Source organism: Triticum dicoccoides, chromosome 4B (genome assembly GCF_002162155.2).
Source record: "Triticum dicoccoides isolate Atlit2015 ecotype Zavitan chromosome 4B, WEW_v2.0, whole genome shotgun sequence".
Taxonomy (NCBI): Eukaryota; Viridiplantae; Streptophyta; class Magnoliopsida; order Poales; family Poaceae; genus Triticum; species Triticum dicoccoides.
Genome location: NC_041387.1, coordinates 64,120,105 through 64,124,441, shown reverse-complemented (window position 1 = coordinate 64,124,441; position 4,337 = coordinate 64,120,105).

Sequence of the window (4,337 nt, the reverse complement as noted above, 5' to 3'; positions counted from 1 at the left end):
TGGAGGGCTGGATGAACAGTAGATGGTGGAGGGGTGGTTGAACAATAGCCGGTGGAGTAGCGCACGGTGGAGGCTGGATGAACAGGAGCCCGTGGAGGCTGGAGGAGGTCGACGGTGGAGATGAACAGTATCCCGTGGAGTCCCGTTTTGCGGTACGCCACACCCCTCCCGATGAACAAGACCCCCGTTTCGACCGTAGGAGGTCCGTTTCGTCCGTTTTGCGGTACGCCAGACCCCACCCGATTAACAAGACCCCCGTTTCGACCGTAGGTGGTCCGTCTCGTCCGTTTTGCGGTACGCCACACCCCTCCCAATCAACAGGACCCCCGTTTCGACCGTAGGAGGTCCGTTTCCTCCGTTTTGCGGTACGCCAGACCCCTCCCGATGAACAGGATTCCATTTCGAACATGGCCGGTCGAACACAAGGCCGTTTCCTCCGTTCTGCGGTACGCCAGGCCTCGTTTCCATCGCCTATTCCGTCCAAGCCCTCCTGATGAACACGACCACGCATTCCGTTCCGACCCAGCCGGTTGGCTCCCACGTGTTCTGTTCCCTCCCGATGAACACGACGCATTCCGTTGCCTTCCGATGAACACAACGCATTCCGTTGCCTCCCAATGAACATGATGATGACGCTGTTTCTCCGTTCCGACCCAGTCATGTACACGAGCCCTCTCCATACGTATGCGCGAGTAGGCGTTCGAGACCCCGCCCGTATGTACACATACATGGCCATATTTTATTTCTTGCACCCTGGCCGCTGTACGTACATGTACATGCTACGTGCGCGCCTCTACTACGACACGTGCGTGCCTCTACATCGACCAGTATATATGTACATACACGTTCGCGACCAGAATGACAACGCTACGTACGCTTCGACCAGGTGGGTCCCAACTGTCAGGCACTTCCTTTACCTGCGAATATGTAGTTGGTGGATCCCAGCAATCAGGGGGGCAAATCGTTTATTTTTTCCCAGACGCACTTCCTTGCGTGCGAAGATGTAGCTGGTGGGTCCCAGCAGTCAGGGGGGCGAATCGTTTTTTTTGCCTGGACACACTTCCTTGAATGTGAAGATGTAGCTGGTGGGTCCAAGCAGTCAGGGGGAAATGTTTTTTTCATGAAATACGGTGGCCCATCCGGTGGGTCCCCGCTGTCAGGTGGAGGAATCATTATTTTGCACGTAATAAGGAGGCACTTCCTTGCTGCGGCCGTGGACCCAGCTGCCATCCTCTCCACGTACAGTCCACGTCCGATGGAAGTCGTTCCTTGACCACGTTGACCACGCCACGCTGAGAGCACCACGGCGGTGGACGATGGCGAGGCCTAGGAAGGGGACGACTCGGAACCAAGGAAGACGCAGCAGTGGATGCCCACGCGAAGAGGAGTACGAGGGTTCACTGGTTCGCCTGCGGTGTGAGGCTGCTGTCGCCATAGAATAACCGGGGGTGTGGGTGAGTAGAGGGATTGCCTGGCCAGCGGTGGGCGTAGTAGGGGGCGGTGAGGCCTCCGCGGCATCACAGCTGGCCACGGGAGGCAGGAGCACACGGCATGACCGGCGCTGGTTTGGGCGGCTTGAGCAAGAAGACCAGAGGTTGAAGAAGCACTACGGCCGTTGGATGGACATCGTACGGTCATTGGAGCTAGAATCATGCATATTGACTAAGTTGACAAAGCCCTCCATCCCCGTCAACTTAGTAGGCCCACAAGTCACCCTGCCACTATACTGGGTCCCAGCTAACACGGGGAGTATTCATTTTTTTGTGCGTAATAAGGAGGCACTTCCTTGCGTGTGAAGATATAGCTGGTGGGTCTCAGCTGTCAGCGGCGGTAACGTTTTTTTCATGAAATACAGAGGCCCTTTCGGTGGGTCCCCGATGTTAGGTGGAGGAATCGTTATTTTGTGCGTAATAAGGAGGCATTTCCTTGCGTGCGGCTATGGACCCAGCTGTCAGCATCTCCATGTACAGTCCACTTTAGATGCATGTCGGTTGTTGACCATGTTGACCAGGCCGCGCAGAGAGCACCAGGGCGGTGGACGACAGCGAGGCCTAGGAAGGGAACGACACGGAGGCAGGGAAGACTCAGCAGTTGTTTCCCATGCGGAGGGGAGTATGACTGTACGAGGGTTTACTGGTTCATCTGCCCTCGCCGGAGAATAACAACAGGTGTGGGTGAGTAGAGGGATGGCTAGGCCAGCGATGGGAGTACGGTGGGGTGGTGAGGCCTTCGCGGCTGCACAGCCGGCCGCGGGGAGGAGGGAGCAGGCAGTCCCGCCGGCGCTTGTTTGAGCGGCTGGAGCAGGAAGAGCAGAGATTGAAGAAGCACGACGACTATTGGATGGACATCCAACAGTCACTGCTTGTGCATCAACCTTTTTTTACGAAAGCCTCAAATCTGTGGAAAATCGCATACAACCCATCTTCCATTATTTCTAATAATTTACAACCCATTTGCTAATTCTTAAGGTTTTTTAGCCCATATTCTTTTTGTTAGCATTACAACCCATATTGTGGCCATGGTTAAAAAATTATATGAATTTTTGCATATTTCGGTGCGGTCCGAACTGTTTTTAATCCCGAAATTTCGACTCACATTCAAACCGATTTTAAAAATAAATGTATATCAATATAAAATCCAACAAATTCTCCACGCACAAAAATTAATGTAATTTAAAATCTCGAAATTAAAAAAGATATTTGAAACTAATTGCTGGTTTGATGTGTTTTAAAAATGTACAACCCATTTCTCATTATTGATGGGCCATTTTCTCGGCCAGCCGAATGAAAGCTCTCCTCGTCTTGAAAGATTTGTAGCCCAACAGGCCTGACAAAGCGACTTACTTGGCAAATCACAAAAAAACTGGGTTGTGGCCGTGGACCCCACTGTCAGCCTTTCCACGTACAGTACTCTTCCGATGGAAGTCGTTCCTTGACCACGTTGACCACGCCGCATAGAGAGCACCACGGCGGTGGACGACGGCGAGACCTAGGAAGGGGACGTCGCGGAGCCGGGGAAGACGCGGCAGTGGAAGCCCGCGCGGAGAGGAGTACGAGGGTTCACTGGCTTGGCTGCGGTGTGAGGCTGTTGTCGCCGCAGGGCCTGGCCAGCGGTGGGAATAGTAGGGGGCGGTGAGGCCTCCGCGGCAGCACAGCCGGCCACGGGAGGCAGGAGCATGCGGCACGACTGGCGCTGCTTTGGGCGGCCGGAGCAAGAAGACCAGAGGTTGAAGAAGCACTACGGCCGTTGGATGGACATCGTACGGTCACTGGAGCTAGAATCATTCATATTGACTAAGTTGACAAAGCCCTTCGTCCCCGTCAACTTAGTAGGCCCACAAGTCAGCCTCCCACCAAGGTGGGTCCCAACTAGCCGGGGGGGGGGTATTCATTTTTTTGTGCGTAATAAGGAGGCACTTCCGGTGGGTCCGAGCTGACAGCGGGGGGAACATTTTTCATGAAATACGGTGGCCCGTCAGGTGGGTCCCAGCAGTCAGGGGGCAAACGTTTTTTTCGCAAAATATGGTGGCCCGTCCAGTGGGTCCCTGCTGTGAGTTGGAGGAATAATTATTTTTCGCGTAATAAGGAGGCTGTCGGTGTCAAAACCGGCGGATCTCGGGTAGGGGGTCCCGAACTGTGCGTCTAGGCTGATGGTAATAGGAGACAAGGGACACGATGTTTTACCCAGGTTCGGGCCGTCTTGATGGAGGTAAAACCCTATGTCCTGCTTGATTGATATTGATGATGTGGGTATTACAAGAGTAGATCTACCATGAGATCAAGGAGGCTAAACCCTAGAAGCTAGCATATGGTATGATTGTTGTTATTGTCGTTGTCCTACGGACTAAAACCATCCGGTTTATATAGACACCGGAGAGGGCTAGGGTTACACAGAGTCAGTTACAATGGTAGGAGATCTACATATCCGTATCGCCAAGCTTGCCTTCCACGCCAAGGAAAGTCCCATCCGGACACGGGACGAAGTCTTCAATCTTGTATCTTCATAGTCTTGGAGTCCGGCCGATGATGATAGTTCGACTATCTGGACACCCCCTAGTCCAGGACTCCCTCAGTAGCCCCTGAACCAGGCTTCAATGACGACGAGTCCGGCGCGCATATTGTCTTCGGCATTGCAAGGCGGGTTCCTTCTCCGAATAATTTGTAGAAGATTGTGAACACCAGGATAGTGTCCAGCTCTGCAAAAATAAATTCCACATTCCACCGTAGAGAGAATAATATTTACACAAGTTCAATCTGCTGACATATTTCGTGGTGTGACATCACACCACAACCAAGCCTTCACTCGAATTGTTTTTACTATACCGCCTCAGCGCGTTT